Source organism: Pleurodeles waltl, chromosome 1_2 (genome assembly GCF_031143425.1).
Source record: "Pleurodeles waltl isolate 20211129_DDA chromosome 1_2, aPleWal1.hap1.20221129, whole genome shotgun sequence".
NCBI lineage: Eukaryota > Metazoa > Chordata > Amphibia > Caudata > Salamandridae > Pleurodeles > Pleurodeles waltl.
This window is the reverse complement of record NC_090437.1, coordinates 600,485,773-600,509,692: the sequence shown is the minus strand read 5'-3', so window position 1 is coordinate 600,509,692 and position 23,920 is coordinate 600,485,773. Positions and strand designations below refer to the sequence as shown.

The 23,920-nt window shown below is 47.2% G+C and overlaps 1 protein-coding gene across 2 annotated transcripts in view; it reads right to left on the bottom strand.

The window, feature by feature from the left end:
• Window positions 1–23,920, bottom strand: part of LOC138301837 (cilia- and flagella-associated protein 337-like) — a 455,621-nt gene that overhangs the window by 21,598 nt on the left and 410,103 nt on the right. The gene's annotated exons all lie outside the window — the stretch shown is intronic.

Here is a 23,920-nt window from a genome sequence, read left to right as displayed (position 1 = left end):
AGGAACATCCAGGCCTGTGGACTTAGTGTGAAATTAAACCTTGCTACAATGCTACGGATTCACACGGATGAAAGATTGTTCTCAGGGAAAGTCTGAGAATTTGACGGACTGTTGCAACTTTAAGATCACCGTTGTTGATGACTGGTTGATGCCCCTTTGACATGACATGATGCCATCAAACTAATGAATCAATTTGATTTATGTGTTTTATATTAAGGGTGGACTATAAGGTTTTAGTCGGATTCAGATTACATTCTCTTTCTGCACCTTGCCTGAAGACACACCTGACTAAACTTTGCTGCTGATTGAGAAGCTTTGCTGATGAAGAATCCCTGAATGTTGTCCCTTGAAGAGAGGTATACCTCTCTCAGCTGACTGCCGTTGCCCCTTGACGTGTCCTTTTTACTAGAATAGAATCTATCATGCTGACACTCACTTTTATTTTTCTAGCTAGTAGTCTGTAGTCCGAGAGATATTTTTCCCAAATTATTTTTGTCTTCTTTTGTTTTCCTGTCTGTATGTGTCTGTCCCCACACATGCATTTCCTAATTTGGTTAGCTATAGGGACAACCTGTGTCCAGCCCAAAAAATGTCATACTCTGCTTAAGTGAACTTGACAAATGTTGATACAATCTGACCTGAGATATATTTCTGTATCTCCGATAATTTCATTAATGATATGCATGATTCTTCTTGAAAGCCCAATTGTGTTAATGCTAATTTGTTTGAACTTGTTTCTCTGCTTGGGCAGCCTATGGTGCTTATATACCTTTATAATTTGATTTTATGTACTGTCTTTATGATACTAGTTTTGAGGTTATAAAATACAGCATTGCATTTTATTCCTGATTGGTGTTTTCCTTCTGTGGCTACATTGGTCATGGTGTCTAAAGTGTTGAGGTGGCGTTAATGCTAATGTTGTGTACAGTTCACCACACTTCTTTCTGGGTCAAAAAGGTCCATTGACTTCCAGGAAGCATTTGATTCCGGCAAAGGATAAAAACAAGTCTGCAAGTGTCTCCCGTATTAATCTGTATAATAACTTTATTTACTTCAATTGATAGTTAGTAGCCAATAGTTGTTAAAGTATCTTATACAATTGGTAAATTAATTCTACTTGCTAGCCAAAATCTGCTAGCATAACAACTAATCATTCTCATCTTGGAAGAGGAACCTTAATATGTTTAGTTGAAATATATGTTTCATTTAGTTAATATTGACATTATGTTAATTTTTGTCATTATTAAAAATCAGTTCTAGAGGGAATATATTGTAGCATGGGCTGTTACTTCTTTGAGGCAAAAGGGCTTTTGCCCCCTGCTGTGAGCCAACTCTTACTACAATTCAGAGTTAAACTGCATTTAATTAACAGGTTTTTGCCTGCTAGTGGCATTCTCTCACTTGTGTTGCAGGTCGCTACTGTGCTGCTTAAGGGCAGAGTGGGGCTTGATTGGCAGTAGGAAGTAAGAATTACTCTCCTTCGAGGGATTGAAATGAAGTGCGCATGTCAGTTTGGACCGTTGTCTTACTGTGTCCAGCCGGACATGCACACTTGAGGTTTCTTATATCTGCGCAAGGTAAGGAAGCCAGGGTAGTATAGCTACAGGCACCCGGTATCCTACGGAGCGCAGGGTTTGCAATGCTCTAACCAGTCATGGCGCTGTTCTTATGCTAGTTACCAAGATAAATACTATGAGAGCAGCATCTAGATTGGCTCCAGTGCTGGCTGGCAGTAAACCTAGTCACATACACAAGGTGCAGTGCGGGGGTGGAGGTTCACAGAACACGGCCTATCACTTTGAGACTTTACTTTGAAGCTGATACACTGATTGGCCATGTTCTGTTCCCTTGAGCTTGATGTAATGCTCTTTCCTTTATACCCAGCATCAATGATGGCTCTGTGCTCGAGGTAGTTGGAGACAGCTGCTTTTTGCTTCGTGGCATGCAGGCCCTGCTTTTATAATATTGGACTTCGTCCATAGCCGGCAGCATATAAGGCCTGAATTATGCCGTTGTGAACTCTTGAGGTAGTTATAATGAAACACTATATAAAATGCAGCATGCACCATACAAATAAGGCTTTAACGCTGTGCATCAAGCTCCATTAGCGGGAGTGCTGCTATTTTTTGTTTGGTGGTTTACAAAATGTTTCCAGTGTTTGAAAGGCATGCTGTTATGGCACAAAAACATTGGTTTTAAGAAATGTGAGGAAAGAGGTTTACTGATTTGGTAATTTTGAAGACCACTGCCGCTTAAATGAAGACAAGGTAGGTATGAGCAGTTGCACACTTGCTATTTACATTCTTATCTCTTAAACGTGGAAGAGTCGAATGTGAGTAGCGGGATGTATCACAGATTAAGAGATGTGTTGACACACAGAAGAGCACAGTCTATTAAATTCAGGATGGCACACTGTAGAGAAGGATATTTTGCCATGTATGACTAGCATGCAGTGCGTCACTTGGATGCACAATTTCTTGACGGGCAAAGCCAGTCACGTACATGATTTCAACTAATGCAAACGTTAAAGAGTTGGGATATTTCAAGTTTCTCTTTCGAAATTCATACAAAACCTTTGGATTTTAAGCTAATTTCTTTGGAAAACGTGTTGCAAAGTGCACTGCATTTGCCATTTTTCCAAAAAATACCTTGACAGGTGAAACGTTCCAAAACCTCTCAAGAGGGTAGATCTTGCATACTTGCTACAGTTTGGTGTGGCGTTTTATGCCACATGTAGAATTGCCCTTGGGTCACACAAAGAACGACACGGAGACTGTGCTTGGATGCTAGCACACCAAGAACTGCGTCACCGCAGTTCGCCCTTTATTTATACTTGTGCTCTGCGCCCCTCCCGGACACGCAGAGCACGCTGAACATTAAAGGAGAGCCCGAATGGCTCTCCGCACACACTCTACATCCCCCCCATGTTTTACTTCACACGGACAGGGATTAACCTGTAAACTTAAAAAAACAATTGAACATTACCCCACAGACCCCCAAAGGGGTGAATGAGTTTAGGGAAGATAATAGAAATAACAATAAAACTGAATAACATAATCTAGGAAAAACCCATTTTCCCACTAACACTGTTCACTTTTGACCTCCGGACCCCTTCTTATACTATCAATATCGGGCTTCATTAGTATTCAGTCAATGAAAGATGGTAACGAAACACAGTTCACGAACAGCCTGCTTTACAGACAAAATCTTTAAACTGACTGCTGGGGACAGGATTGGGGCGTAAATCGTACCTCGCACTCGATCACCTTCCTGAAACTCTCGATACTTGGCTCTTCGTTTTCCACTGGCCTTCTGATTAGTAATTTCCCGTTGTCTCTGAGTGGCCTTAATATCCAACACAGGTGGTTTCCACCTTGGACTAGATGGAATACAGTCACGTGAAGACACTTTGAACATCAAAGCGGCGGGGGCGCACACCCAGTGGTGCTTTGCAGTGTTTGACGGTAGGCACTCAAGAACTGTTGCAAGCACTGTTCGCTTTCCTCCCGTATCTCAACCCCGATCCTGAGAGCCTTTTTCAAGGTTCGCATGAATCTTTCAACGTCCCCATTTGCCTGAGGCCAGTAGGGCATGATCTTGCGATGATGAATCGCCAACCCATCAAGATACAAGCAAAACTCTTGCCCCTGGAATGGGTGCCCATTGTCTGTTCTAATTTCGTCGGGTAGCCCAAACAATGCAAAAGTCTTCTGAAGAACTGGCCGCACATTTTCAAACGCCGTGGACGCTATGATCTCGACCACAAGGAACTTTGTATAAGCATCTATCATGACGGCAGTCAGCCTTCCATCCGGAAAACTCCCAATGTCCATGCTCACCTTGGTCCACGGTTTCAAAGTAGCAGGTTCAGTCACCACCGGGCAGCTCGGCGGTTCCACCGATGTGATGATACAGGAGTGACACTTCCCTACCATTTCATCAACTTGACTGTCCATGCCAGGGAACCACACTTTGGTACGTAAACTGGCTTTGGTTTTGGCAGCACCTTGACGCCCTTGATGAGCCAACTCGATCACCCCAGACCATAGACACTGAGGAAGAACAATTCTCCTTCCCCTCAAGATCAGTCCGGCATTATCTGTAGACAATTCATCACGTATCTTCCATATGCCCTGCATAGCCAACTTCTGGTCTGAGCTGGACGCATTCGTCTTCTCTAGAAAGTGTTTCCATTTCTTATAGTTCAACGCCTCTTTAACATGATTCAGCACCACATCATCCTGGGTAGCGTTCGCAATGTCGGTTATGAGAAGAGCATTAGGACATGCCGACTACACGACCATGCTGACAAAAACCTCAGTGCTTTCTTCATCTTGTTTTTGGTGAGAATCAAGTACCTTAGGAGACGGATGGCGAGACAAATAATCTGCTGGATTGTTTGCCCCAGGCCGATAAATGACTGTAAATCGATAAGGTTGAAGCAGAACAGTCCATCGTTCAATCCTCGGGGTGCAAGATGTGGGCTACCCAAAAACAACGAAACCAAAGGTTTGTGATCAGTTATTACTTGAAACTCATGCCCATACAGATATAAATGAAAATGCTGGCATGCCCACCGAATAGCTAGAGCTTTGCGCTCAATCTGCGCATACCGTGTTTCAACCGCCGACAAAGCCTGGCTGGCACATGCAACGGGAATCCACTCTTGATGTCTTTGCTCTTGAAGAAGAACAGCCCCAAGCCCAACGGGGCTTGCATCCACCACCACTTCTGTTCGCCTACTAGGGTTAAAATAAGCCATAGTTGACCTATCCAATAACGCTGCCTTAATGTCTTCGAACGCCTTGTGTGCCTCAGGAGTGCACTCCCAGTGGTGTTGACCTTTTGTGAGTTGTCTAAGAGGTTCCGACATGGTGGCAAGCTGTGGTATGAACCTCCCACAATACGTGGCCATCCCCAGGAAACTGCGTACTTCCATGGGATTTTGCGGAGTTGGGGCTTGACGAATTGCTTCAGCCTTACGTGGATCCACTTGTAGACCATCCTTCGAAAAGATGTAACCAAAAAAATCTACTGATGTTTGATAAAATGCACACTTCTTTTTGGGAAGTGTTAGTCCCGCTTCCGCTAGTCTTTGCAATGTCGCTCTTAGATGACGATGATGTTCCTCTCTCGTCCTGGAGTGTATCAAGATGTCATCGCTCAAATTGATTACCCCCGGTAATCCAGACAAAGTCTCTCTGATAGCATTCTGGAACACCTCAGCGGCCGAAGACACCCCAAAACTCAGCCTCTTATATCTCCGTAGCCCTACGTGCGTTGAGAAAGTGGTAATGTTCCTACTCTCAGGATCTAGCTCCAGTTGATGATATCCAGCGTTAAGATACAGTTTTGAGAACCACTGCGCCCCATTCAGATCTGCTATGATGTCATCCATAGTGGGCGTTATGTGTCTCTCCCTTCGAATGGCTTTATTAGGCAAGCGCATGTCAACGCAGAGGCGAATAGCTCCAGGCTGTTTGGGTTTTGGCGCTATCACCAACGGTGAGACCCAGGGCGTAGGCCCATCTACCTTTTCAATGACTCCTTGGTCTTCAAGCAGTTGCAATTCTTTTTCGACTGCAGGCCGCAAGTGGAATGGCACACGACGGTGCCTCAGAGCCACAGGGACAACGCTAGGATCTATGTGCAGTTTAACACGCTTTCCTTTCAAGCATCCCAACCCCTCAAAGAGTTGCAGAAACTCGCTGAGGAGGCGTTCCACCTGAGTGTCATAAACTTGACGTGCAAAGAACACCAGCTCCAAATCTTCTGCCGTATGACACCCTAACAGAGTGCCTCGATCCCCTGCTACTACATAGAACTTTGCCTCTGTTGAACGATCCCCACTGGTCACGGACACTTCCACTGTTCCTTTAAGAGGAAGAGGGTCTCGTCCTCCATATTTGTATATCCTGGTAGCAGTCGGGGTAAGTGGCGGTGTGGGGGGTCAACTACTGAAATAGGGTCTCATCCATAACGTTGACTGATGCCCCTGTGTCAATAAGTACTGATGCCAACGTGCCATTGACTTGTACATTGCTCATGGGAGGCGGTCTCTTTTTGTTTGTTGCCTCCCTCCAGTGAATGAAATCACAAAAATGTCCTCTTCCTCATCTTCCTCAAAAACGGGGCTACACAACGTTGTGTGATCTCTCACCTCTTCAGCACTCTTGGACACAGTCCTGACATTAGCATCCTTTCCCTTCTGATCCCCTTGGTTATGCCTCCTTGACCTGCACACTTTTGCAAAATGATTTGCTTTACCACAGCGGTTGCACGACTGTCCTTTTGCTGGGCACCCCATGTTAGCTCTGTGTACGTAGCCACAGCTTCCACAGGCACGTTCACTGTCTGGCGAGGTTCGGCCTGCGCGGTGTTGCCGGGCGTGCCTGAACAACATCTACCTGCTCTTCTTTTACTTGGACAGCACGGGTCGACGACGCTGCAGCCAACGACTGACCTCTCACAGCCGCCATTGCGTCTGCCCATACCGCAGACAGTTCATGGGACCGTGCAAGAATTAGAATTTTGTCCAGGGACATACCCTGCTGCCGAAGAATAAGCTTTCTTAAGGCATTGGACCTGCAGCCTTGGATAATTTGAGCCCGGATCTCTTCTTGCTGGTTGAGTCCTGTACACAAACTCGCCAGCTTTCTCAACCTGGCGTAGAACATGTCCATTGACTCAACTTCCGTTTGTTGCGCCTGTCTAAGTTTGAAACGTTCATAGTCGGAGTTAAGTTGAGGATCAAAGTGTCTGTTTAAAGCTGTTACAGCCGCATCAAAGTCAGATTTGTCCCCTGTATCGGGGAGGGAATCAAACGGCTCTTGTAGCTCATCTCCGTCCATCAAAAGCATTAAAGACCTTCGTACTGCTCCATCCGTTTCCCTAGTAGCACAAAAATAGTTGTCTAGACGATTTATCCATAGGCGCCATCTTGCTGCAGCAGTGGCCGGATCAATCAGTTGGCTAAACGGGGGTAATGATGTGACTGAAGAATGAACACTGTTTGCCGGGAGCTGGGGATTTCCTGGTGGTGGCGGCGCATTTGCATTTTCTTGCGGCGGGGCACTCATGTTTGCGCTCTCCCACTCCACTGGTTCAAGAGGCTAAAGTTTTATAATTTTATTTTTTGAAACTTCAACCTTTGTTTATTTGCTACTATTATTTATTTTGTGTTTTTTTTTCTTGTGTGCACTCCTTATGTTATTTTAAAATTGCTCCCCTTTTGTTTGTGCTTTTTTTCCTTGTTGTGTACTTTTTTTTTTTCAGTCAGCTTTTATTCATGTAGGCAGGCCTCTGCCTACCGGCTCAGATCCGGAGCCTCCGGCGTTGGAACAGAGGAGACACGCCCTCTCACAACTCCTGCAGAGGGAGCCTCCGGCTTCCAGAACGCGAGCGGCGTTCACTGTTGCTATCGCTTAGCAACAAAACGCCTCGCCTTTCACAGCGCTCCGCTCCCGCGTGACAGCTCCCCTGGGGTGTGGGTGTGGCTCACCTTCGTCAGTTTTCCCAGGCAGGAAGCCGGGCTGCACACTCGCCAGGCAGGAAATGAGGCGGTCGGGCTCCACCGAGCCAGGACCACCGATCGCCTTCCTCACTGAGGCCACGCAGAGCCTCCGACGTGGTCACATTCTACGCCACACCTCGCCCAAGACGGTATGTTCTTTTTGAGGGGGAGAGAGCTTCACCTCATTATTTATTCTTTTTTTTTCATATCAGCCATGCGGTGTATACGATCCCACTCGTCGCCAATGTAGAATCGCCCTTGGGTCACACAAAGAACGACACGGAGACTGTGCTCGGATGCTAGCACACCAGGAACTGCGTCACCGCAGTTCGCCCTTTATTTATACTCGTGCTCTGCGCCCCTCCCGGACACGCAGAGCACGCTGAACATTAGAGGAGAGCCCGAATGGCTCTCCGCACACTCTCTACACCACACTGCATTACGAGTCTACCAACCGCCACTGTATTGTAGCTGTTAAGACTGTGTGAAGAAGCCTGAGGCATTTGAATCTTGTTTGTGTGCTGGGGGGACTCCAAGTCCCACAATCCCTCACATCCTCAATACTGCACCTTCGAACATTTCTGTTTAAGAAGCTCATCTCTTCCATAGGGTAAGTTGTGCCCAGGCCAAGGGCAGACTCGTTCGCCCGGAAAAGTCTGAGCAGCCCCACCCTCTAGGTTTCTTCGATCAGTATGGGCAAAATAAATGCTGCTGTGCATAAACATTCCCGTGAGCAACAACGTTTTACACTTACCAGTGATAGCATTTTGACACCAGCTGTACACACACCCACACATACATATATATATATGTGCACACACACACACACACACACTCTCTCTCTCTCTCTCACTGTCTCTCTCTCTCTCTGTTGTCACTGTCTCTCTCTCTCTCTCTGTTGTCACTGTCTCTACCTGCACAGTGTAATCGCCTTAGCTCTGAGCACCACCAACTACTGATCATTAAAATATATGCTCATACTTTCCTATGGCACTATTACAACCATTCATATTCAACCACTGTCTTGCATTTAATGATGTAATTAGTATTTTTTGAATGATACCTTTTTTAGCCGTTATTTGTTATATATGTTTAATATGGGTTTAAAACGGTTGTTAATATCGTTTGTTGCAAGTTAATACATCTGGACTAAACAGTGAGAATAAAATGTTAATTAATTACTTGGAGCTCCATTGCACCCTACTCTCCGTTTCATGCACTTTTACAATTATGCAACCACTATATGTGAAGATGTCTCTAGATTTTCAAGCAAGACCCCTGACTTTTGTCTTTCTGAGTACATTTAAAATTTAAGAAAATATAATTATTTATTTTAAGCAGCAAAAAAAACAACACATTAGTAGTTTACCATTACGTGAATATTAAATAATTAGCGGCATGCTATACTAATCTTATGAGATAGAGTTTATTATTTCATTATCACTCCAAATACCAGAATAAAACTGGCACATACTAAAAAAAAAAAAAACTGATACCCATCCAGGAAAGGAAAGACATGCCACTACACACAACATTTCTAATCTTATTGATCCTCCATACCACAAACAGTAGTGCTATCAGTCCACACCAGCTCTTTGTCCTTTCCTCTCCCCCCCCCCCAGTCATCAAGCAGATCCCATCCATACGGAGTTACAGTCGTCCACCCCGGCAAAGATGCAACAGGAGAAAATCACAAGTCATCAGCCATCGGGGGTGTTACCGATGGGCACCCGGTGACATCACTGGGGGAGACCACAGTGTCATCAGAGTGCGAGGCAGTGTCGGATCTCAAGGCCTTAAAGGGGTTACGACGATGATCCAGAACCCCCTCAAAAGCCTGTGCATGCTCATGAGCTGCCTGTTCCGACGTCAGAGAAGAGTGGTGCTTGTGAGGTTGGTGCCTCTGCCACAGTGGTGTGAGTCAATCCCCAGAATCCTGAGCTGGGACAGGGCTGCTCACCAGGCCCTTAGTTTGGAGCCAGGCCCAAGTCTTTGGTGTCAGAAAGAAGTGTGTGTTGAGTCTGCAATGCAAACTTTAGCAGGAAACAACAAGACATATATAAGCCCTGGGGCACGGAGCTGGGCGTCACTTCTGCGTGTGAAGCGCTGCAGCTCTGTACCTCTGCGGTGTAATCCAGATAGGCAGTGATTTCAGAGTTCTCGAAGCCCCAGGGACCCTTTGTAATAAAAATCTGAAGGAGTAAGCTCTATCTCCAAAGTTGAGGAGTCGGGCAATCACTGGTTGTAAGTACACTCCTGGCAGTGGAAGTCTACCAGGAAGGTGATGGGCTCACTGAATGGAGAAGAATTTCGGTATTCGGCCAACCAGCACCGTCTCGAACAGCCATTGTTCAATGAAGAGTTCTACATTAGGGCCCTCGGTGTGTTATGGGAAGTGTACATTGTTATGCCAAGAACAGCCCTCCACGTCCTCTGCTATGCGTTGTAAGGATGCGATGTCCGCCTTCATATCCTGTACTTGGATCTGTAAGTCTCGCCTGTGGGTCGTTTACTAGTCAAGGTGGATTCAGTATCATCAACCTGGTCTGCCAGCTTGCAGTGATAAGCGCGGAGCAGTCCGACAATCAGGGAAACCAAATCAATCTTAGATTCAAATATGATCTTGCTATCTAGTATGGCCTGCAAGATGTGTTTTAATTGGTTTGAATGCTGATCCAAAGTGGCCTCAAGATGACATATGCGCCATCTCCCTCCGCCACCTCAACATCTGGGGCGTGAGGCTGCCCCCACCAAGGCATAAGTCTTGGTTGCTTTAGGCTTCACCATGTTATAGCAGCAGCAGAAGATCCAGGTGCTGTGTTGTCAGGAGGCTGGCTCGCACTCCCACACGGACAGTAAGAGAGGTCCGGTCTCCCAAGGTGTCATGTCTATGAACGACACCACAGGAACGAGGCGCCGCCAATAAATGAAAGTTTGGGGCAACTGGTATCCTACAGGGTTAAGTGTGGCCCATCTACACCCTGCAGCTGGCAAATCACATGCGACAAGAGAAGAGTCCCCAGTTCAGCCACCCGGGGTGACGGGGCGGCCACAGGCACCAGACAGAGATCAAGCAGTGAGTCTCTTCAAACACATGTGGCAGCATAGTGCAGGGTAAAGAAGCAGCCCACCCTCCAGGCAGCAGCCACAGAAAGTTTGTAGGGGGACCCGGAGAGTGAATCACCCATCCAGGCTGAGGGGCTCAGTCCAGGTGTGCCCCCCCCATTCAGGGAAGGTTAATTCACAATGAAACTGGCGTGAGTGCCCCCCAACAGACGACCACACCCACCCAGGCCCAGGGTGGCCTCTGCCCATCCCAGACACCCTGCCTCCGGGCCGAGTACTGCAGGCAGGAAATCATCTCAATGATTAATCAACTCGTGGAGTGGGGGGGGAGCCCAGAAAAAACTCATGGCGGCATCAGACCTCTGTGGCTCACCTGTGGCTTAGGCCTAGTTCAGGCTGCTCACCCTAAGAGCTGCCAGGTGCCAGGGCTGGGATCCCAGGTGCAGTCTAACTCCAAGCCCAGAATGGAGAGAACGGAGAGCTCCACCAAAACTCCTTCAGGCCTTGCAGGCCCCCACAACACCTCATGCTATGCCAAAGATGGAGGCCAGCGTCCAGCTCACAAAATCACCACAGAAGATGGGTGCTCTTCACTCATGTCAACGGCACCAGCGAAATTACCTCTCTGCAAAAGGTAGGGCCAGCATGCAGCCCACGGCGTCACCTCACTGCATCAGCAAAGGCCTAACCCAGGCCGCGTGCACCAGGAGCCTCTGGATGTCAGAGTATGGGCTCCTGTAACAAGCAGACTCTGAGCACTGGAGGGCAACTACCACCCCAAGGGATCCCTCAAGTATCAGGAAATCTGCAAAAGCACTGTTCGGCCTCGTAACCCTCAGTGCTACACTATGCTGTCCTTGAAGGGCAGGCTGGCATCAGCTCTTGTGGCTGCTGGAGATGGTGGGCGCTCTTCAATATCATTGGAGGTGTTAGCAGCGGAAGATGCTGGACAATATGAATGGGGGGAATAAGGCACCCTTCCAATCGTTGACATTATCTCGAGGACCCAGGATGACACAGGATACAGCCGGGTGCAGACAGGGCTCAAATGAGAACGTCCCTCCAGGCTGCCATCTTGGCCACTCCCCTTTTGCTGAGACCACAACTTACAGACATTTAACCAATTGCAGGTCGTCTCAAGAGATGACATTGGTAAAGCACCTTCTATGTGATCTAGAGATCCCAAACATAATTACTGTTCTGCACAAGTCCTGAAATTTCTTACTCCCTTTGATGGTCAAAACATTGGTAAATGACTATTGCCTTGAATTCACAGAATAATTGCTAGAAAGTTTAGCACCACAACATCTGGTTTTATGATTCCTCTTCCCTTCTTGTAGTTCCATCTAGATCACGAAACTGTTTTAAGACCACACCAAGTCCTATAAGGATTACAAGGGGAATATTTACTGTTCTTTCATGCATCCAAGGCCAGCAAGCATTATTTGAACTATTTTCAGAGATATGGAGCATAACAACAGCATCCCTCCCTCGCTTTGCTTCATTACAAGTGAGGCAATTACTCCTCCTGAGACCAATACTAAGCTTCCCAATAAAAATGTCTCCCCACCACTCATCCTGTGCTATAAACGTCTCGGAAGACATTTATCAGGTGGCTCGTGGTGGCAGGGCCTGGTCACCTTTTGCATCGATTGATGGATTCTTCTATGGCAGAATGCTGAGCACTCTGGTCAGGTGGATTGCAGCCAAAAGGATTGGGAGGGCCTAGCACTGCTTCGCTGAATGGAAATAGCTAACTGTGTCAGATTGGCCACTGAGTGGCTGGGGTTGTACAACCTGATGCAAGAGTTTCCAGGGGTTGCATTGAACCGAGCAGTAATGTGGTCTGGCAACGCTAAGCTGTGGCAGAGTTTGGGTAATTGGTGCTTTGTTTGCAGCCATTTTTATCCTTATTTCTTTTGATTTTGTGGCTAACAAGTTTTTCATTTAATTGGTAGGTTGCAAATTATTCAGGATCGGTGATTTTGAGGAAACTGGTCAAGGGACTGGTGGGTTCTGGCTATATATTTTGGGCTTTCTGTGCTCCTCTGTATTTGGGAAAGTAATGGAAGGGAAAATAAAGGTTAAATGGCGACATGTGTTGTCCTCTTCTGATGGTTAAGGGCCTATTCCTGCCAGGCAGTTACCAGCGGATATTTCTCCTCAGGCTGCTGTTGTTTCTCCTCTGATGAATCAGGAGATTCAAGATAGGAATCAGAAAGCAGTCAAAAAGGCCATGGCAGAGAGGCCTAAGAAGCATTTATGATCAGTTGGTTCTGGTTCCAAGCATCATGATACTCCAGATTTTTCTGCCTCTGATATGGAGAAACCTTTTACATCCTGTGGGAAGTATGTTACCAGAAAAGAGATTGGGGAGATTTTGTCACACATGTGGAACAGTCTAGGTTTCCCTTCCGTTCAGTCGGAGAAGGGAGGTGAATCACTTTTTCCACAATATGTTAAACCATCTTCAATTGCAATGCCGTTTCGGGGCCAAATTAAAGACATGGTCATGAGGGAGTGGGAGGAGATTGATAAGGCCACTGTTCCAAGATTTCTACAGAAGGTTTAAATGTTGGAAGAGGAGGACTCTCTCACCATCTGAAGGTGGATGCAATCTTGTCAACCTTGACTGGAAGAACCTCTATTAATCCTGAGGATTCCACTTTGACTGATGCATTAGATGAAAAGGTGGATTCAGCAGTGAAAAGGTTGTTTACTGCAATGAAACTAGCACCTATTCGGCTTATACAGCTCAGTCCTTAGTAAAAGACTTCAACAAGTTGGCCACTGCAATTTAGGAGGGTCACGAATGTTCAGATCTTTTAGAGGCAATGGAGCAACAATCTTGACTCAGACATTTGAAGACAGTTCAACACATGTGCTGCAATATCAACAGGTTTTCTCATAGCAGCCAGCCGAAGTCTGTGGATGAGAGATTAGAAGACTGAAGCCGTCAAAAGGTCAACTCTGATGAAGATGCCTTTCGAACGATTGATGCTGTTGGAGAGCAATTAGATGCCATGATTTCAAAGGCATTCCAAGATCAAAAAGAATGCTATGCCTTATAAGCTAAAACCAATATTAATAAATGTTGTTCTTTCTCTTCCAAATTAACTCACAAAAATGAATCGGGGGTATACACCTATGGTACTCTCTGAAGCAGGATTCTTTCAAAGGGGCTGGACAAGCCAAAAAGAAGTCCACAAAATCAAGCACAGGAGGTCACTGAATCAGTAGGGGTGTGGATTAAAACATTTGTTCATGTCTGGGGGAAAACAGTTGCTGACAAATGGATGCACACGCAGCAAGAGATGGTTAAGCATAGAATTTCATGTTCTCCTCCAGACCCAGGAGTCATTACGTCTCATCCACCAAGGGTAATACTCAACTGCCATGCTTTTCAGGAGTGGAGTCTCTGTTGCGTAAATGGGCCTTCATACCAGTACCAAAGGAAGAGCAGGGAGGAGTGTATTCAATTTTTTTCTTGGTGCAAAAAGTGCCTGGTTGATGTTGACCTGTTTTAGACCTAAAATGGTTTAACTCATAAAGACAACTTCTTTTTGCATGGTAACAGTCCTGGCTATTATCCCGTTGATCGCTCCAGGAGACTATTTGGCGTCAATAGATTTGCAGGATGTGTATCCACACATCCAAATTCTAGAGTCTTATCAGTAGTTTCTAAGGTTGCTGTGGGCCCCCAGGATTACCAATTCATGGTCCTTCCCTTCAGTTTACAATCCTGTCCGAGGGATTTAAAAAAGATATAGGCTCTACTGGTGGTTCTCCACCACACAAAAGGAATGTTCTTACATTCTTATCTTGATGACTGGTTGATTCCGGCTCTGTCACAAGAGTGTTTGCTTTCCAGAGTGTCAAGTTGTCAGTTCTTCAAGCCCTTGCAGTTTTGATAAATTGGGACAAGTCAAATTTAGTGCCCTCTCAACATCTGGACTTTAAAGGGGCAGGGTTCCATACAGATTTAGACTTTGTTTCCCTGACGCAAAGGAGAATCTACATTATTCAGGCTCACATCAATGTTCTTCTTTCTCAAGGGTATCCTCCAGGTCTCTCATGGTTGCAGATAAAGGGGTATTTGGCCTCCACATTTTTTCTGGTTTGATGGGCATGGTTTCAGCTCAGCAGCTGCATCCTTCAACACTGTTCCCAGGAGTCTCTGGATTTGATAGCAATAGTTCCATTCTCACCACAAGTTCGAAAGAGTCTGCTTTAGTGGTTGAGGGAGTGCCATATTCCAAGTGGAGTGTTGTTGACTCCTTTGTCCCCGGATGTCATCACAACAGATGCCAGCTTGGCCGGATGGAGGCTTGGTCCGCAGACCATCGGACTCCGATCCATTGGTCGCTCCAGGAAGCTCAAAAATCATCAAACTGGTGGGAGCTATAGGCTGTGAGACTAGCCCTCAAGGTCTTCTTGGATCAGGTCAAGGGCAAAGCAGTGTTGTTTCATACATGAAAACCAAGTTGTATCTCAACAGACAGGTGGGCACCAGGTCTTGAGTCTTGATGAGAATTGCTAGAAAAGTGTTTCTATGGACAGAAAAACACTTGATCTCTCTGATGGCAATCCACAAACAAAGAATATCTAATGAGAAAGCAGACACGCTCCAGATACAGATTCCACCATCTCAGGATTTTCCCTTTCATCCAGTCATTTTCAATCTTCTGAATCAGGGGTGGAGCCAGCCAGTTCAGAATCTTTTTACTTCCCCACTGAATGCTTAAGTGGGGAGGTTTTGTTTAAGGGGGAGAGTTCTATGGCATGGGTATTGGTGCTCTGTCTTGTGTTTGGCCTTATGGCTTTCTGTATGTATTCCCTCTGTTCCCATTATTCAGATCCTTTCAGGTAAGGTTGCGGTCAAAAAGGCTGAGGTGATCTTGATTGCTCTGCCATGGCCGAGAGGCAACTGGTTTCCACTTCTGACCAGGATGTGTGTTGCTCCGGCGAGGAGACCTCTTATTCCTCCTTCTCCCACTTCTTTTTCCTGTCCTGAAGAAGGACTGCCTAAACAATCTAAAATTAACAGCATGGAGGTTGAGAGGAGATGGTTGAATTTCCAGGGGGTTCCAGATCGGTTGGCAGTGACTTTACAGGCCTCTAGGAGGTCTTCACTCTCTAATCTTACTCTAGGAATTGGCGTACATTTTCCTGCTGGGGTGTTTTTAGAAATGTAGATCCCACTATGGTTGACTTCAAATCAAAAAAAATTATAGAGCGCGCTACTCACCCGTGAGGGTCTCAAGGCTCTGGGGTGGGGGGTGGAGGAGGATGGTCACTGTTCGGACAGCCATGTCTTGAGGTTCTTTCTGAAAAGGAGGAGTTCTTGGGTCTTGCGGAGGTTGGTGGGGAGGGAGTTCCAGGCCTTGGGGGCGAGGTAAGAGAAGGATCTGCCTCCTGTGGTGGTGCGTTGGATGCAGGGGACTGTGGCGAGTGCAAGGTCAGCAGATCGGAGGTGGCGGTTGGGAGTGTGGAAGTTCACACTTTCATTGAGGTAGGTTGGGCCGGTGTTGTGGAGGGATTTTTGCGCGTGGATGAGGATTTTGAAGGTGATCCTCTTGTCGATGGGGAGCCAGTGGAGGGATCTGAGGTGTGATGAGATGTGTTCATGGCGAGGGAAGTCCAGGATGAGGCGTGAGGCTGTGTTCTGGATTCTCTGGAGTTTGAGTGTGGTGCCAGCGTAGAGGGCGTTTCCGTAGTCTAGCCTGCTGCTGATGAGTGCGTGGGTGACTGTCTTTCTGGTCTCTATGGGAATCCATTTGAAGGTTTTTTCAGCGTGCGGAGTGTGTTGAAACAGGAGGCGGTGACAGCGTTGATTTGCTGGGTCATGGAGAGGGAGGGGTCCAGGATGATGCCACGGTTGCGTGTGTGGTTTGCGGGGGTAGGTGCAGGGCCTAGGGCGGGGGGCCACCAGGAGTCATCCCATATGGTCTTGTTGGGGCCAAAAATGATTATTTCGGTTTTGTTGGAGTTGAGCTTGAGGTGGTTAGCTGTCATCCAAGTGGCGGTGTCAAGGAGTGCAGCGTGGAGGTCGGTTTTGGAGGTAGTAGGGTTGCGGGTTAGGGAGATGATGAGTTGGGTGTCATCTGCGTAGGAGAAGATGGTGATTCCGTGTGGTCGGAGGATGTTGGCGAGTGGGGTCATGTAAATGTTGAAAAGGGTGGGGCTGAGGGAGGACCCTTGGGGGACTCCGCAGATGATTTTGGTGGCAGTGGAGTGGAAAGGAGGGAGGCAGATTTTTTGGGTTCTATCGGTGAGGAAGGAGGTTAGCCAGTCTAGGGCTTTGTGTCAAATTCCTGTGTTGTGGAGGCGTGTGTGGAGTGTATGGTGGCAGAAAGTGTCAAAGGCCGCGGAGAGGTCCAGAAGGATGAGTGCGACGGTCACGCCCTTGTCGACTATGGTTCTGATGTCGTCAGTACATGCGATGAGGGCAGTTTCCGTGCTGTGGTTCTTGCGGAACCCAGACTGGGAGGGATCGAGTGTGTTGTTTTCCTCAAGGAAGTGGGATAGGTGGGTATTTACTAGTTTTTCAGCGACCTTGGCGGGGAAAGGGAGGAGAGAGATGGGGCGGTAGTTGGAGAAGTCGTCCGGGTCAGCTTTGGGCTTTTTTAGGAGTGCAGTGATTTCTGCGTGCTTCCAGGGGTCTGGGAAGGTAGCGGTGTCGAATGAGGTGTTGATTATGTCGCAAAGCTTGGGGGCGATGGTTGGGCTGGCTTTGTTGTAGATGCGATGGGGGCAGGGGTCGGAGGGGGATCCAGAGTGGATGGAATTCATTGTTTTTTCAGTTTCTTCGTCGGTGGTTGGGGCCCATGTGGTTAGTAGGTTGGGGGTGTGTGAGGGGAGTCTGTGTTGGACGGGTGGGGGGGGTGTGTGGTGGGTGTGTGTGGTATGAAACTGTTGTGTATGTCTAGGATTTTGCGGTGGGAGTCGCAGAGTAGTTGTGTGTGCGTGGGGTCTATGTTGCTGGCTTTGGGTTTGGAGAGCTCTTTGATGATGGTAAAGAGTTCTTTGCTGTTGTGGGAGTTACTGTCTATGCGTTCCTTGTAGTATGCTCTTTTGGTGGTGCGTATGAGTTGGTGGTGATTGCGAATGGAGGTTTTGAGGGTGGAGAAGTTGGTGGTTGAGTGTTCCTTTCGCCAGGCTTTCTCTGCTTTGCAGCATTTGCGTGTGGAGTCTTGGAGTTCAGTGGTGAACCATGGGGCGTTCTTGATGTTGCAGGTGGTGATGTTTTTTCTGAGGGGGGCGAGTGGGTCTGCGCAGGTGGTGATCCATTTTGGGAGGTTGTGGGCAGCAGTGTTGGGGTCGTTGGTGTGGGCAGGGGGTTCTGCGCCAGTTGGCAGTTCAGGTGTTCTGTGGGGATCTTGTCCCACATGCTGTAGGGTGTGGTGTGTTGGTGTGTGGGGGGTTTGGCGAAGGGGAAGTCGACGCAGTGGTGGTGGATCCAGTGGAGTTCGGTGGTGTGGGTGTAGGTTATGTGTTGGCTCGAAGTGAAGATTGCATCTAGTGTGTGTCCTGCTGAGTGGGTGGGTGCTGTGACCAGTTGTTTGAGTCCGAGGTTGGTGAGGTTGTCTAGGAGGGATGAGGAGTTGTGGTCTTGAGGGTTCTCCAAGTGAAAGTTGAAATCACAGAGGAGGATGTAGTCTGTGGAGGTGCGGGCGTGAGGGCTGATGGTGTTGGCGATGGTGTCGCAGAAGGGGGGGCGTGGCCCTGGGGGTCTGTATATGAGTGTACCTCTGAGGGTGGTGTTGTTGTTTATGTGGATTAGGAAGTGAATATGTTCTGCGCCGTCGAGGGTGTTGTGTGTGTTGGTGGTAACCTTAATGGTGTCTTTGTGCAGGACGGCAATGCCACCTCCTGGTTTCTTTGCGTTGGAGTTTGTACTCATCAGGGGTGGCTGTGGCTATGTTGGGCTCAGATGAGTGGTTCGTCCAGGTTTCCGTGAGGAAGACGATGTCAGGTGAGTGTGATGTGATGAGGTCCCAGAGTTCTATGGCATGTTTATGTAGGGAGCGGGTGTTTAGGAGTAAGCAGTTGAGATGGTTGTGGGGGATGTTGTTGTGTTGTGCGATGGTGTTGGTGTGGGGGGCTTGTGGTGTTGCTGTGGGTTGTGGTGGTGTTGTCGTGGCGTGTGTTCAGGTTGTGGGGTTTTTGTGGTGGGGCCTGTTGGGGTGTGCGGGGGCTGTTCAGGAGTCTGTTGCGTTGAGGTTGTGGTGTTTGGTGTGGGGGGCTCTGGGGTTGGTGTGGGACATGTGGGTGTTAGAGGTGTGAAAGGTGGAGCAGGAGAATCGGCAGACGTAGCAGGTGAAGGGTCCCTGTGTGTGTGGGGGGTTGGTTTGGGTGCAGGCGGGGCGTGGTCCTGGGTTGAGGAAGTGGAGTGTGTTTGTGGAATAGTGTTGTCTGGGGGTTCTTGGCTGGGGGGACCTGGGGGACTGGCGCTGGGCGCGGTCCAGGCGCGGACAGGCGCAGACGGGCGCAGACGGGCTTGCCTCTGGCGCGCCAGCGGCGGACGCACAGTGTCCGCCATTAAGAGGGTGGGAGGGTGGAGCAGCTGGGAGGAGGGAGAGAGGGCCAATGGGTGTGCGCGGGGGTGGGGCCACAGGGGAGGCAGCGGCAGGGGAAACAGAGACCGCCCAGAGCTGGTGTTGAGGAAAACGGGTGGGAGAGAGAGAGCGAAGCGAGAGCTAAGAACAGGAGGGGGGCAGAAAAGCGCAGTGCAGAGGATCACAAGAGGAATAGAAGGCTATGCAAGGATGGCAGAAGAAAACGGCGTATACAGAATACAAAAATACATAAACGGCACATACAGAATACAGAAACACAAAAGGATTACTTACACGGTAAACCGGAGATGCCTACCACTAGGCACCAGAGATGAGGCGCAGGCGGGTGCCTGTGGGTGGAGGAGGGCCTCGAACTGATGTCCAGGCGCAGTCGGACAGATCAGTGGCACAGGGGCAGGCTGGTGGAGCCAAGTGAACTCCTGGCCAGAACCAGGTCAGGGAGTCACACAGGGCTCCGTGCAGCGGCCACCATTAGAGGAATAGAAGGCTATGCAAAGATGGCAGAAGAAAACGGCATTTACAGAATACAAAAATATAAAAGCACAAAAGGATTACTTACACGGTAAACCGGAGATGCCTACCACTAGGCACCAGGGATGAGGCACAGTATTTATTTCTAGCGTGCAACAGTGTTAAAACGTGTAAAACACACACACAAAATAACCATTGCGTTCCAAACATTAAAACACAAAGAGCGGAGGAAAAACTATCTCAAACAGATAATACTTGCAAAACATAGTCCAACGCACACTTACCGTGCGAAGAAAGTTGGACGGAGCTCACAGGTACTGTAAATGCCCTCTTTGGGTAACTTAAAGGCAGGGTACAGTGGTGACAGTGCAGTAATCTACCATGCACAACAAAAACACCGTACCATAATAACACGCCCAGTATTCTCCAAGGCAAAGCACAAAGAAAACCCTAAGCCAGCAGCATCACAGAACAATACGCTGGATAAACTCATAATTGCTACAGTTTCCCCATGCTTTTAGATAGCAAATCTTTGACTTGGTTCATGTAACAAGCTTCTTGCAAGACGGGTCCAGTTTGGGTCGGAAAGTTCCTACCCTTAGAATCCAATGAGAAGCTATTAGGACTTTCGGGAGTTCTTGTGGGAATTTGAGTGATGACATTGGATTGGTGACTGGACTTTTTAAAGGGATAGAGAATCTTCATCATCCTCATCCGAAGTTGTTTCCAACTTGGGATCTTCCTCTGGTTTTGAAAGCATTGTCTGGTCCACCCGTCGAGCTTTTGAGTGAATTAGACTGGAGATTGCTTACTCTCAAAATCTTTTTCATGGGGTCAACCACGTCTGCCAGACGGTTAGTGGAGTTGGAGGCGCATTCTTTCAGGTTTCCATTTTGCAAAATGTTTCTGGATAGAATGGTACTTTACTTAATCCCATCATTTGTGCCAAATATCAATTCCTCATCTCATGAGCAACAGGAGGTCATTTCACATGAGTTTTGTCCATCTCCTTCTCTCATGAGGAATAGAGGATGAGTTATTTGAATGTTAGAAGAGCATTTCTGGCTTCATTGGAGAGAGTTCAGCCATTCAGGTAGGCGGAAACTCATTTGTAAATTTTGGGCCAATTAACACAGGGTATAAGCCATCAACTGCTTCTTTGAGTAGATGGGTTAGGCCTCTTATTTCCATGGCCTGTGATTCAGTAGGACAGAAGACACTGGAAGGTATTCAGGACAGGTCTAATCACAATATATCTTCCATGATGGCTGAATTGCAAGGGGCTTCAATTGCTGAGATATGTTGGGCTGCAACTTGAGCAACCCTTTCCACTTTTGGAAACATTACAGGCTTTCATAAAACACTCAATTGGATGATGTATTGTGTTATAATGCCCTTTCTGCTATGAAGCAATAGAGGGCATTTATGATCTTGTTAAATTATGTTCTTTGTAGCATTCAGCTATAGTTGTACATGGTGATTTTGCTCAATACTCTCACATGTAATGAAGCAAAGTGAGTGAGGGGTGCAACGGTAATGCTCATTTACTTACCATTAACTGCATTAGGGTTTATTCCTATCCCCTCTCTTTGATTCATATGCCCTCCCTCCCAGCACAGCGCAACTGTGTTGTGGTTCATTCCGAGCTTGTGAATCACAGGACGAGTGGCGGCGTGGAGTTTTTATTTTGTAGCTTGGTATTGGTCTCAGCAGACGGGACTGCTTCCCATGGAATGAATCAAATCGAGGGAGTAGGACTAGGTGCAATGCAATTACCAGTAAGTAATATGATCATTTCTCCTCTCTCTGGGGGCTGGTGCAAAGTATGCAATGTTGCGCAAACACAGTCACATGTGCACTATACTGCAAGGATGCCTATATTACAGGCAGGATTGTTTTTGTGCAGGAAAGGCCACCTTCCAGCACAAAAATAATCATTAGAGCAATTTTCCTTCTTCTATGTGTGATGCATAATGCATAATGCATAGAAAGAGGGAGTAACAAGAAGAAATAAAGATATTTCTCCTTGTTATGCCTCACTGGGGAAGGCATAGAATTTTGACACATTCCCTGGTTTACTGGCTTTAGTAAATCTGGAAATGCATCACATTTCATGGAAAGATCCATTGGAATGCTCATGCTTCACCCATAGAACGCCTACCAGCATGAAATGTAATGTAACACAGTGCAAGCCGCTGCATTGTTACATTTCTTTAAAAAGTCACACAAAGCTCCACAAATCTCCCCTTGTGCGGCTTTGTGAATATAACTGAAGCCTTTGTGTTGTCCTTGCTTCACCTGGGGTAACACAAAGACAAAGCCAGCATTCATCTTGGTAAAGAGTAGTCTATAGTAAGCACTGCTCAATTCCCATACACGCACCTGAAGTGTCAAAGGATTGAGGTAGAGGACCTATCCATTCTACTTTGAAAGCAGATAACACTGTGAGGAACAAAAAGAGGGAGATCTGTGTACCAAATCCTCCTTGCTCAACCTGGTGTGACCAGGATCCATTGAGTTTGTAATTTTGCATAGTCTGCAGAACATTCAACAGAAGAGTTCTCAGGTCGGAATAAGTAAGGCAGATCCTGTGACCAATTCAACCTGAAGGTATCCCCAACAAACACAGACAACACTTCATTTTCCAGACCATAGTGAAGAGAACCACTGATAGACAACCCAAATCTAGAGAAGATCATGTCTCTCAATTAAGGATAGAGTTGCCACTCATGGCTTTCAGAAGGAGGCACCTCAATGCTCCAGTCGTCACATTCAGGGTGCCACTCAGAAGATTCCTTGCCTTAGGAACCACCTCCTCCGGCATAAAGTCTTCTAGACAAGAGTCCACATCCCCATGTGTGCTGATATAGCTAACAGTGTTTGTGTTGTCCGATGGGAGCTGGATGGTACTCCCTGAGATGAAAGGGAGAATGGTGTTGATGGCATGATGGACTGTCTGCAGCTTCAAGACATTTATGTGCAGCCACTGATCAGACACAGACTAAAGCGTCAGTGCCGTCATGCCACTCAAATGAGTGCCCAAGCTCAACAAGGTGGTGTCTGTAACTACGGTAGCTAGTGAACGCATAGGACTGAAGGATGATGTACAGAGAGATTGGATTGGCACATGCACCAGTGGAGGTCTAGGAGGACAGAGTGGAAAATCCACATTGAGCCAAAATACTCCTTTAATGCTGTCATCTTAGGCACCATTGGAGGACACTATCTGGCACACAGCATCAATACAATTCAAGAGACTATCAGACTAAGGAAGCATAGTACTGGAATACTTGGATCAGAACCCGATTCAGAAACATAGAAACCCTATCCTGAATATCGGCAATCCGCTGAGAAGGTGAAAAAACCTTCTTAGAAGTCATATCCAGCACCACTCCTTTGAAGGTCCATTTCCTTGTGGGGGTGTGGTAGGACTTAGCATTGATGGTAAAACCAATTGTGAGTAGCAGTGTCATGGTGTAGTGAAGGTGCTCCATGACTAGCTAAGGAAGATGTTCTGTGGCCCTGCCTTCTTGAGCCAATCATCCATGCATATAAATACATGAACTCCTCATCTTCTGAGTGAAGCCGTCACCATGGCTATTCCTTTGGTGAACACTTGCAGAGAGGTTGTAGAAACAAAAACTGAAAATGCTGGGACCTAACAATAAATTTGAGGTAACAATTTGAATGTGGAGGATCGGAAGATGAACATACACATCTTGTAGAACCAGGGACACCAACCAATCTCCCTCACTGAGTTGCAGCAGAAACTGGTGCAGGGAAAGCATTTTGAACTTCTCCTGTTAAATGAAGTGGTTCAAGGGGTATAGGGCCTGGATGTACCTGAGGCCTCAGTTTTTTGTGTGGACCAGAAACTAAAGGGAGTAGACTTCCATGCTTCTCTCCACCACAGGTACTATTTCCATGGCCCCTTTTTTCAAGAGGCCATGAACCTCTCTCCTCTAAGATCATGACCTGTGTAAGACAGAAGGGCAGACCGGTATGGAGAGGAATGGTAGGACGAAGCACTCACATATAAGCTAGAGCATGCAGCAGTTTATCATTATCATCTCTGAATTCATGGTGAATTGGGAGACCATCGCCCCTACCAAAAGCTGAGAAGGAGGAGGCAGAGAGGCTTTGGGATAGCAGACCCAGCAGAAGATGGTAGTGACAGAAGCTACTGTTTGGCTGATGTTGGCACCTTTTAGATCCACCTCAGCCCAAAAGGAGCTATATAGCTGTTGGTGGGGATATGAACTTGCTGATAATGTGCTTTTGCTGTGAGGGC